The sequence below is a fragment of the Centroberyx affinis genome, unplaced genomic scaffold (assembly GCF_046629955.1).
Source record: "Centroberyx affinis isolate AG114_WGS23_722 - 3 ecotype Tasmania unplaced genomic scaffold, CSIRO-AGI_Caff_v1 ptg000683l_1, whole genome shotgun sequence".
Classification (NCBI taxonomy): domain Eukaryota; kingdom Metazoa; phylum Chordata; class Actinopteri; order Beryciformes; family Berycidae; genus Centroberyx; species Centroberyx affinis.
Window position 1 is genome coordinate 133,759 of NW_027279304.1, and position 11,242 is coordinate 145,000.

Genomic DNA, 11,242 nt, shown 5'->3' on the forward strand with positions numbered 1-11,242 from the left:
TAGATAGTTTTCTGCCCCAAGTATGCTGGACTAGGCTTCAGCCCCCCTGACCCTGAATAGGATTAAGCAGGTAAATAAAATTAATGAATGATGTCATGTTTGGCCAGTTATCCACAGGAATAAGAAAAATACAAACAAACCAGGCCCAGAAATGCAAGCTGCATCACCAACAGCAGTGTTGTAGGCATTTTTAACCTAGAGCCAACACCCTTTTCACCTGACTATCCAAATCCTAAGAAACTGACAACTTCCCATCTAAAAGAGAAACAAAGAAGCCAAATCATGACTATGTTTTTATACCAATTATTTTATACTTTTATTTCCATTTATATGTATTCATCAAGTCGACAATTTACATTACAACCCATTGGCTTTCCGGAATTGTCTACAGATCGATGCATTTCAGCTTTACAGGGAGGGGAACGGGCGTAAAGGTTGGAAGACACCAGTTAGGCCTAAACAAGGAGGACGCTGGAAGGAGGGAGGGGTTGGGAGGGGGGGGTAAATTGTGGTTTCTGCCGCCAGATCCCGAACTCAGCCCAAGTAGACACAATGTTCATCACGCCATCAACATCATCATCATCATCGTCGTTCAGTCCAGTGCTGTTGTGCAGAAGGGAATGCTGGGAACTTGGAGGACTCAGTGCAGTGGACCTGGAAGAGAGGGAGGGGGAAAGGAAAAGAACAAGAATGGTGAAATGGGTAATAGAAGTCAGATAAATGGTTGAAAAATGTGAAAGTACAGAGAAAGGGAAAGAGATAAGGAGAGAGAAGGATAAAACTTAACAGTTAGAAAAGGGGAAAGAAAGTAAGTCAGCTGGTAAAACACGTTGTACTAGTGGTTTTAACGTTTTGCTTTTCACTAATAAGGTTCTTGGCACAGAGCGGACAGCATCCTGGCATGGCGCTTACTGTTTACTCCACTGTAAAGCCCTGCAGGCCAGCACTGCCATTCTTTCAAGCTGGTACACGCGTCAGCACAGAGAGGCCGTTCTGCTAATGTGGCAAAGTTGCAATATTCATTCCCTATTCGATGAGGGCTACTCTAAGGACATGGGGATAGTCCATCTCTATCTACTTGAGCCATGAGGAATCAGGTTATTGCCTATTAGAGGATGGTGAGAAGGAATTACATAGTTTATTAGTTTGGGGATTTAGGAAAAATTCCATCTTTACATTTAATCATGAATCACAATCAGATTTAACTTGACAATTTATCAAAGTTGTTTGTTCCTATAGTGGAGATGCGTTACTTCTATAAAGGAGGCAATGGGAGGGAAGGTAGAGAATATGGCATCCACCCCTCAATTAATTCCTAATGCTCATTTTTAACATTTTAGTTCCCCGTTGTTGAATATAAATGAATCAACCAATGATATATCATTGACAAGACATTGCTGTTAATAACCTTACATTTGAGGCTAGAGCTGGAATGATTAATTAATTAAGTGTTGGGACTTTGGCAAAGTTCCATCATTTAATTATGAATTGTTATTAGATTTCACTTGGTGTTGACAATTTGTCAAACCAGTTTGTTTGTATAGTTGAGTTGCCTTTCTTCTGTAGAGGTGGTGATTTGGAGGGGAGCCACAGAACATGGCATTCCCCTTAAATTAATCGCCACTGCTTAGGTAGAATGTTCGTAAAACCAAAGTTAAACATTTTAGCTCCAACGCTCCTTGTTGCATATAAATGAATCTGCAAATGATATAATGTCCTTACATTTGAGGTTGGAGCTCAGCTCCTCACGACGTCGCCTCAGCTGCACTCTTCACACAAGCAGCAAAGGCCTCCATCAGATCCTTGCAGCCCTCACCTCCCTTCTCTGCCACACTGGGATAAAGAAAGATGAATGAAACATTAGAGATAGCATTATCACGAAAACCTTAGATTGTATTTCCATGTCACCTCCAGAGGGCGTACACGTACAGATGGCATGTGGACAGGAATAGATAAGTCAAAGAAGAAGGATTGTAGTAGACAGAGCCACAGTCTGGCTCCTGACAGTAAACTGAAGCAGTCGGTCAAACGGCTAAAACAAATTGCAACAGCATTCTACAGTCCACAGAGTCTTGGACTGAATCCCAGTCCACTAAACTTGGTTGACAAAACTGGTGCCAGGAGGAAAAATTGTAAATTTTATTGTGACAGCATTGATTAGAAATAGGGTACCAATTTAGAGGTCTGCCCTTATTCCCTCCCTCACCATTCTGCACAGTGTCTGAATAAGACATGTATTAGTGATAGTCAGATGTGCATGAGAGAAAAAGAAAAACCAGCCTGACTGCAGAATCATTGCGGTCTCATCCTCCTCATCACTCTGCAGGATGGAGGATAAATAGACAAGTGTAGACTACTCAGAACAGGAGATATGGAGGATCACTTGACCATGCAGGATTATCTTCAAGTGTTTTACATAGGAGATTATATTAAGAGATGAATAATACTCTAAGGGTGCTAAAAGTGTTGAATCCAGGACTGGGCAAAGAGGTTTCTGTGTACCCACATGGCCCACTGGTCAACTCTTTAGCATGGGAGACTGTACAGCTAAAAAAAAAAAATATATATATATATATATCCCTGCAGCAGATGAATGTGGTTGAAATAGTTCCAAAAATAAAGTGCTACATGATATTTTCATTTATGAACCTACAGGCCAATAAAAACCTCCAACAACTTTTTATTACCAATACGTCAGTCTTTACTTTGGATAATGCTAGTCTCCTACTATCACTCAGGGAGGGGTGAGATATTATTTCAGGCACCCAGCACCAAACACAGCAGCAGACACTGTCATAGTGCATTAGGGTGATGGGTCAAAAGGGGGGAGGAGAGTGAATGAGAGAGAGACAGCAGAGCAAGAGAAATGCAGAGAACAGATACAGAAAGTGATGGGGACGAACCCATTTGCTTGGTAGGACGAGAGCGAGCGAGCGAGCGAGAATGAGACCCAAAGGGGGAGGGGTTTGAAATTGAAATGAATGTAAACCCATCCCTTCACTCCTCCCATCGCTTCATGACGTCTACCCATCACTCTATTCCTCCCTCCACAATCAAAGAATACAAACAAAGAAAACTATCACCAATATAAACAAGACATTCATTTTTACCCCCTTAAAAAGGCCCAACCTTATATAACTTACATTAGTTTGTGTACTAGTTTGTGTACGTGTACTATGAATTTATGTCATTAAGATTTATAGCAGACTAAAGAAGGTGGGTAAACTGGATTCTGCAAATAAAAAAAATAAAAAAAAAGGTGAGTAAAACGACTGAGTTTACCCTCCACCGCATCTCTGGTATTAGTATTATCACAGTCGGCATAAAGTATCACTACCACACATTTTTAATGTAATAGTTGAGCTACACAAGACAGTCTCTATAGCTTTATCTCTTTGTATTGTGGCTGGGTTCCCCATCTATGATGTAACACACAGCTGGCTGCTACAGATTAACAGCGCTTTACTCTTCCAGAGGGGGATGGAGGGATGAGTGTGTGTGTGTCTGCGTGTTACTTAGTCAATGTGTAGTAGAGGGAGTGTGTGTGTGGAATGAGAGCCATTGAGTATTTGCTTGTGTCACAGAGAGCACGCATTTCTGGTGGAGGGTGGGAGTGAGCGAGTGTGTGTCACACCGCACCGATGACCCAGCACATACAAAACTCTTACCCTGAGGCTGCGTTGTCAGATAATCCTGCTACAACCCACTCCTCTTCCAACCCACACACACACACACCACCCCCCACTTCTCAATAGAACGATCCACAGAGCTACTGACTAAATGCGATTGGACAGTACCTTCTGGGACAAAAACAGTGGGGGTGGAACCGCGGAAGTATAAAAACGGCAGCCATTTTATTAATCAAATGACATTGAAACGTAATGGTGGGAGGGAGGTTGGATTATAATCTGAAGAGGTAGAGGTGGATGAAGGGATAGCTTCTTCAGCTCCCATACCACTGGACTGGGTGCCACACTAGAGGCACCCAAAGGGAACTGCGTTTTAGAGGTCATCTGAACCAATTAGGACTTGATTATGTAACACAGAACAACAGGAGCTCTGTCCTCAGCCCTATACAAACCAATTAGACTGACAATAATGCATAGCAATGAATAGGAAGTGAGTGTGTGTGTGTGTGTGTGGGGGGGGTACACTGAATGAATGAGGGTGGGCTATTTTGAGGTTTGTATTTTAGTACTAGTAGTAGTATGGGTCCGTTTCATCTAATTAATTAGAACTTATTCATTTTTATGCGATATGATTCAACTTAAGTAACCAACTGACTTACTAGATGTGCGAGTCTATGCCTTTAAAAGATGTTTAAGTCTACATAATCTTCATATATATTATGCATATTATTATATTGCATACTGCAGACATCAGAGCAGAGCAGTCACATGTACAGGCAGAGGAGGCGAAGACATCACCACTGCGGCGATCACGCAATCTGAGAGAAAACATGACTCTGGGTGAGGTCACGTTCCAGGTCACGGGTGTCACTGCTGTGTTGTCATGGCAACAGGACTTTTTCCTTTACCTCCATTTTTTGTTATTCCAAATACATTTATAAAATCTTAAATTGTAATCTCAAATAAGATTTTGCAGTTAGGATTTTTTTTTTAATGTGGCTTTCAGGTTGGCTTGCTCATCTCATAATGCTTGCAAAGATAAATAAATCCAATCAATAGTTATACAACGAGACATTTGCTAAATCTCCAAATAATCAACTCAGTTGATCTGTGAATTATTCAAGTAATAATAGGTGCAACACTGCCAGCACAATCACCTGGTGTGTAAACTACACCAACTTCAGACTATCCATCACTATACTAGTTGCATGCAGACAGAGCCATGCCAGCATATCCGGTCTTACTGATCACCGTTCAGGCTGGGTGGAGGGTGATGTCATCCTCCTGTCTCGGACACAATCAGGAAGTGAAGGCTGAATTATTTAGGTTGAGTTGGGGCCTGTCCTCTGGGACAAACATGCATAATGGATCACTCAGCAGGTGCAGCAGTACAAGCTAATGCAGAGAGTGTACATTGGTCAGAACATAAAGCGATTAGACCAAGGGACTCGATGGGCTCTTGGTGTAGTTTAACTTAATCTGTTGAATGTGTTTCTGACAGAGGTTCAAATGAGAGAATTTGTTACAGCTCCATCATTAAATTGTAGAAGCATTGTGTTACAATGCAGATGTTGCATGTATTTGGTCTATGTGTCATGAGCCTTGATTATGCATGGCTAACTAAAAATCTATCAAGTTTTCACAATGAAAAACATCTCATTAGTGAAGTAAAGTGGCAAAGAACATTTCTGTTATACTGATAACGACATCTGTTTTAAAATGAGTTTGAGCTACGGAATCCTTGCGTAGTCCATGCATTATAGCTTAGGTGAGATCCCTGGTGGACAGCGCATATTCAACTTTCACTTTAAGTAAATGTAAAATGACTGGGTTTACACGTGGAAGCAACCGTCTCTGGAGGGATAGCACCACAGGAAGATTATACCAGGTCCAATGCAAGCATTCTTTATGTAGCAGAGAGGAGCAGAAGATCAAAGAAACAAGGATGAAACAAGAACCCCATTGACTGCTGGCTTGAACCACAGATGATTTGTGTTAGATGGTACAGCAAGGGGGTGGTGTGTGTGTTGAGGGGTGGGGCATAACTATGGTGCTCAGATTACTGACTTTTGCAGAGTCACCACATTCCAAATGAAAACCAGAATGGTTTCCACTAAGCATGCACATGCATGTCTGCACACAGATGTGTGGAGAATCAGTGACAGTATTGTGTGCGCGCATTTGTGGAGGGCAAAAGGGGGCTTGTGCTCATGCTCCTTGACCCTTATAAAAAGGAAGCTGGAGTCTCAAAGTACACAGGCCAACCAACCACCAACCAAGCTATAGATTAGGAGTTTTGCAACATACATGGTAAATATTAGCAAGGGTTGTTTTTAGGACCAATGTGCTCACCCACATTGGCTATAAACTGAAAGAAGTTGAGAAGAAAGTGATAGATCCCACCAGGCACAGATCAAATAAGTGTCAATACAGATCGCACTCAGGAATAATCAATGTTTTATGCGTTTTTATTCTTCAAACGAACATGATGTAATGGCAGCCAAATGTTTCGGCTCCCACCTTCTTCAAGAAAGCAGGACCCGAAACAGTGCACGTGCAATCCGTATTATACTTATTAAATATTAGCAAGGGCCATTAGCTCACCAAGTCATACACTGGAACAAATCTGCATGTATAATCTGTAGTCAACACCAAGACAAACAGGAAGTACCTTGACAGTCAAATGTTGCTCAGTACCCATCCTTGATTTGTGCTGTGCATTGATTAATGTCGTGACCTTGCAAGAAAAAAAAATGCATAACTGAGACACATGACAGCAAATGCTACTGTGGTTGGGTTAATATCTGTTGATGGAAAAGAAAGGTCACATGCTTGAGATTTTTCTTGCATTTGCTGGCATGAAAGGAAAAAAAAACAACAACTCTACATCATTTAGATAATTTGAGCAAAACAAGAGTAATGGCATTATTCTGGGTGGTGGGGAATGCAAGAAACAGCCTTATGCCTCTACTCGCTCCACAGTTATATAACCTAACAATCACCATTTCGGTACATCCCAGGTAAATCACAAAATGAATGATATAAGCTTCTGTATGCTCAAATTTGCATACATTTTGTCCCTATATCCAAAGCCAAACTAAAACATTAGTGGGGGGAAACCTCAGTTTAACTTTCTCAGTATGACCTTGACAAGGTCATCACTTCACTACCTACAACCACTGATTACCTGTACAAGAGTTCTCCCAATATACACATAAAAAAGCCTGTTCTGAAACATCAGAAAACCTATAAATCTGACAAAGGATAAGTATTCAGGGACACCCATCACTGCAACCAACATGAGGGCCTAAAGCCAACATGGCCGCCTCCATACATCCCTGGCTGGGTGTGAATGTGAGGCTGCTGCTTATTTGGCTGGCCTGGTTAAAGGGAACAGGTGTCAAGTTGAGCAGTAACATGATCTATGACAGGAACATATCATGGTATCCTGTACATATAGCCTCACTCACACTTCTATCCATGACTTTTAGAAGCTGGCTTCTATAAATACGCACTGGTTGTGGTGTTCATTACACGGTGTCAGCCATGTTCGATCTACACTGGCTTCAAGCTTGGGTAGGTTGGTATAAAATGGAAGGTCCAGACGGGCCGGATTACATGCAACGAGGGAATCTTTGGAGCATGGTTAGCTAGCATACGTGGTGGCAAGCAAGGTTAACTGGCTGGTGAAGAGCTGATAAAGGTTGCAGGTGTAGCATGTTGTACATTTTGAGGAGAACTTGAATGGCAGCTTTACAAGCCTCAGAGTGGTTTGCACTTATGTAGTGAAGCAACCCTAGCTGGCTGTCCAACAGCCAAGGAGTATCACTAGTTGACAGATTAGGTTAGGGTGTGGAGCCAGCAGGCTGATTGGTTTGGCTTGAGTTAAAAAGTGACATAATAGTTTTTAAACAACCCTAACCTGTACAACCAAATGTAAGCTTTGAAGGCAACCTCAATGAAAAAGTTAGCAACCTAGTTTAGCAATTTAGCTATCAAAGTGGCTGCATGGCTAGCTTGACTTAAATAGTCCTGCAAGTTTTTTTTGTGTTTACTACTTATAGTAATTTCTTAAAGTTACTGACTTAAAATTTTATCCTGACATTATCACCCCAAGCCAAAGGCTATAGGACAAGGAGAGAGGACTACCAGGCGAAACATCTGCATATATGCTGTGATGTGCCACAGTGACCTTCAGTTTAACACTGCAGCCTTGACATGTATGGCCCAGCTCGTCATGCCACTTCCCAGCTTTTAACACTTCAAGGTCATGGGTTCAGGTTCTGCTGACACCAACTGAATGTAACGGCTCATATAATCACCTAAAACCATGATGCATTGCATGGGCTGTAGCATATCTTTCAACATACACCGAAGATCATATTCCCACATGGGCCCTTGACTGTACTGTACTTCAAAGTTCCCTATACAGTACCAACATTGGCTAAAGTTCCCAGTGTACTCAAACTTAACATGCAGCAATAAAAACACAGATCACTCGTCATCACAGCCACATGCCTTTGGACTGAACACCGAGAAAGTACAGTGGCGATGCATGCAAGGGGTGCTGATCACAAAAGAAATTAGTCTGTAGGAAACTGATGGATAATGTCTATTCATAAAGCCAAACACCATCTACACGGAATGCCAACAAACTAAAATAAATTCTGAGTAGCCTCTTTATTTTTACTTCTAGTTAAACTAACAAGGTCTATGAGAGAGGGTCTCTGGAGTCCCTTAAGAATGGATTGTACTGCACAGTGACCAACACTAAGCATAGCCTCAAGTTGCAAAAATAAACAAGATAAGTTTGGCCCTTGTAAAACCTTTACAAGCAGTTAGCCAACCAAGCCTTGCCCAGAAACCCCTCAACCTGCCGTCTTATCTCCCGTCTTCACACACCCCTGCCGCCTTATCAGGACCCAGCAGTCTGACTGGGAGAGAGTGGGCTGCCTTTAGACATTCATTTTTTAGTTTAGTCTGCACAAAAAATCTGTCAAAATGGACTGTTCCAGAGTAGAGACGATGGACCCAAGTCATCATGGGTAGAGTAGAATCTCAAACTGTTTGACATTGCAGTGTCATTGAGCTGCACGCAGTCATCCATGTTGTTCTGCATCTTCTACTTTATGCAGGATTTAAAAAAAAAAAAAAAAAAAAACACTAAGCCAATGGGGAGAGTTTTTTTGGGGGGGTGGGAAGAAAAAGGTGTATTTGCCACACCAGCAATCGCCGAGTTGCGTTCCTGTCACTCATACTCATGACTGTTGACACAGCAAGAGGCAAGAAGAGACCGAGAGGGGACAGGCACGAGGCGCAACGAGTCAGCGCAGGGTATTCTGGGGAGGGGAGAGGGGGGGTAGGGACGCAAGCAAATTCCCAGCCTCCATCCAGGCGTACGGATGAGCATCGAACATCCCTCCCCTCCCACACACCATTAACCCCCCAAATCACTCGCTCCTCAGTAGGGTACCCCAAGTTTTCATAACCTTAACCCCCTGTATCCAGCTAGGATGTCGAACTCAGTTAAATTTCAACACGCCGAGACTTCAGATTCAATTCATTCTTGCATGGCGGCGTGCAGCGCTAGCCACAATGTCCTCTGGAGCGACTCCATTTTAGCATGGCGCATTTTAGGATGCTGCTGCCCCAATTCAATCCTCAGCCCCTCCCAGTCAGGCCTGTGCAGAATCACGATTGAAGCCGTTCAAGAATTTGCAGAATATGTGTGTTCTCATCTTGCACGCAACGCTCTCGGTCTGCAGCTGCTGAACTGCTTGTTGGGTACGGTCAAGCGAACGTACCCAACAAGCAGTCCAACGTTCTCAAATAATTCAAATACAAAAGTGTCTTTTGAATTGATTTTTGCTCAGGTCTGCTCTAGCTCGGTCTGGCAACTCAACAACTGTTGTGTGAAACAAGTGTGACTGTTTGAATGCAATCCTTGGAGCCGCAGGAGAACTTGCGAAATCTAGACGACAAGAGAAAACATGCAGAGCCGCACTGAAAAAGCCTTTCCACGATGCCCATAGGGGTCGGTGCCACGGTGAAGGACCACGGCAATGGCGTGTGGTTAATGGCGAACACCAGTGGTGTAGTGGAGGGTATATGTAGGTAGATACAGTATATTAATCTTTTTTTCTTGGTGCATATACAGTATAATCAACTATTACAAAAAAAATTACAATAAAATATAGGAATGCGAGGTCCCAGTATGGCGCCAACATAACCCTAAGACTTGCGCTTTATCCTATTAAACACACACCACACCTTCACCTACCATTTGTCCAGGTCGGCCTTGATGCTGGCGCAAGCAGCAGGGACGGGGGCCTCGGCGGGGGCAGCGGCGGTCTCGGAGTCCGACATGTCTGTGGTGCTGCTTTGTGTGTTGAGAGCGTGTGTCCTGTCCTGTCCCGTCCTCCGAACGCCTATGGATCCGTGTGTCACCCAAGAGAGACAGAGAGAGAGAGAGAGAGAGACAGTGGAAATGAGAGAGAGAGAAAGAGAGAGAGTTAGTGGGAGGGGAGGGCACACATGAGGGGGCGGGAGGAGGGAAAATGTGAGAGGGCAGAACACATGTGTACATAACGGGAGGAGGAGCGGGGCAGCTAGGGGGGAGGGGGGGGCAGGGGGCAGTGACCCTGACTAAAGTCCAGAGGGGGAAGATTGCGGGGGGGTGGGGGGGCAGCCAAAACCGGGCCAATGGGGTTCCAAGTGTCGACAGGGAGGTCAGTCATCTGGATTGACAGGTCCAGTACCATGAAATGCCAAGTGGGTTTCCTGCCCAACTGTACAACTCATTCACTACTGCATGGAACCCACAAGCTGACAATTACATGATCAACTAAAATCATCGAAACCAACTGTATCTGATAGTGCCTGCCTACATTTCTGCTTACAAAAATACTAATAATGGGGAGAAAACACTGGCTTCTGTTCAGATGCGCACGTTTCACAGCCCATGTGCAATGTGACAGAGGCAATAACGGATGGGGGGGAAGAAAAAAAAACCTGCAAGTGATGAGGGTCAAACCAACATCTATGAAATTGTGCCCCCTAGTGGAATCTTTTAGCAAGAGGCCTACATCTTTCTGCTAGAGCAGGGCCTTGTCAGAAATAAAAAGGTCAGGGGAACAGCCAAAATATTTAGAGACAAAACAAGAGAGAGAATATAGGCCACGTTTGTTTAAGAGATTGTGTTTCATTGTGAGTGAATATGATAAATTGAATGTAGTTAGCGAAGGGTATAGTGAAGGACAAATTCAGATGTGCGCCCTGGCCTGACCAAATCCTAAAAGTTTTTCCAAGGTCACAGCAGGAACTCCAGATAAACCCAAAATATGCCCTTGGAGTGTGTGCACCCCCCCACACACACACACCTTCAAACAGCCGCAATACAATTAAACTGAAATTATTCACCCGGATTAGAATCTATACAATCCAAATGACAAACCAATCATTATCTAGGCTACTGTTGCCTTTTGACCTAACCATCCGCCTATAACTGTTACTGACACTTATGTAACGTTACATCACTCCCTACCATCAAGTTATGCAATACACACTCCGCAGTCTGACTGCAGCACTACGGTTTAATTACTGAGAGCATGACG

The 11,242-nt window shown here is 43.3% G+C and overlaps 1 long non-coding RNA gene across 3 annotated transcripts in view; it reads right to left on the reverse strand.

Moving 5' to 3' along the window:
* Nucleotides 1-303: 303 nt before the first annotated feature.
* The window catches only part of LOC139643967 (uncharacterized), a 12,507-nt gene continuing 1,568 nt past the window's right edge, over nt 304-11,242 (reverse strand). For 2 of the 3 annotated variants that reach the window (XR_011695116.1, XR_011695115.1), the window contains exons 2-4: nt 9,910-10,057; nt 1,723-1,833; nt 304-654 (exon numbers count right to left, since the gene is read on the reverse strand). This is a non-coding gene — a long non-coding RNA (uncharacterized lncRNA). Of the gene's footprint in view, nt 655-1,722; nt 1,834-9,909; nt 10,102-11,242 lie in introns of those variants that run through there. The other variant, XR_011695114.1, reaches the window with a different exon arrangement.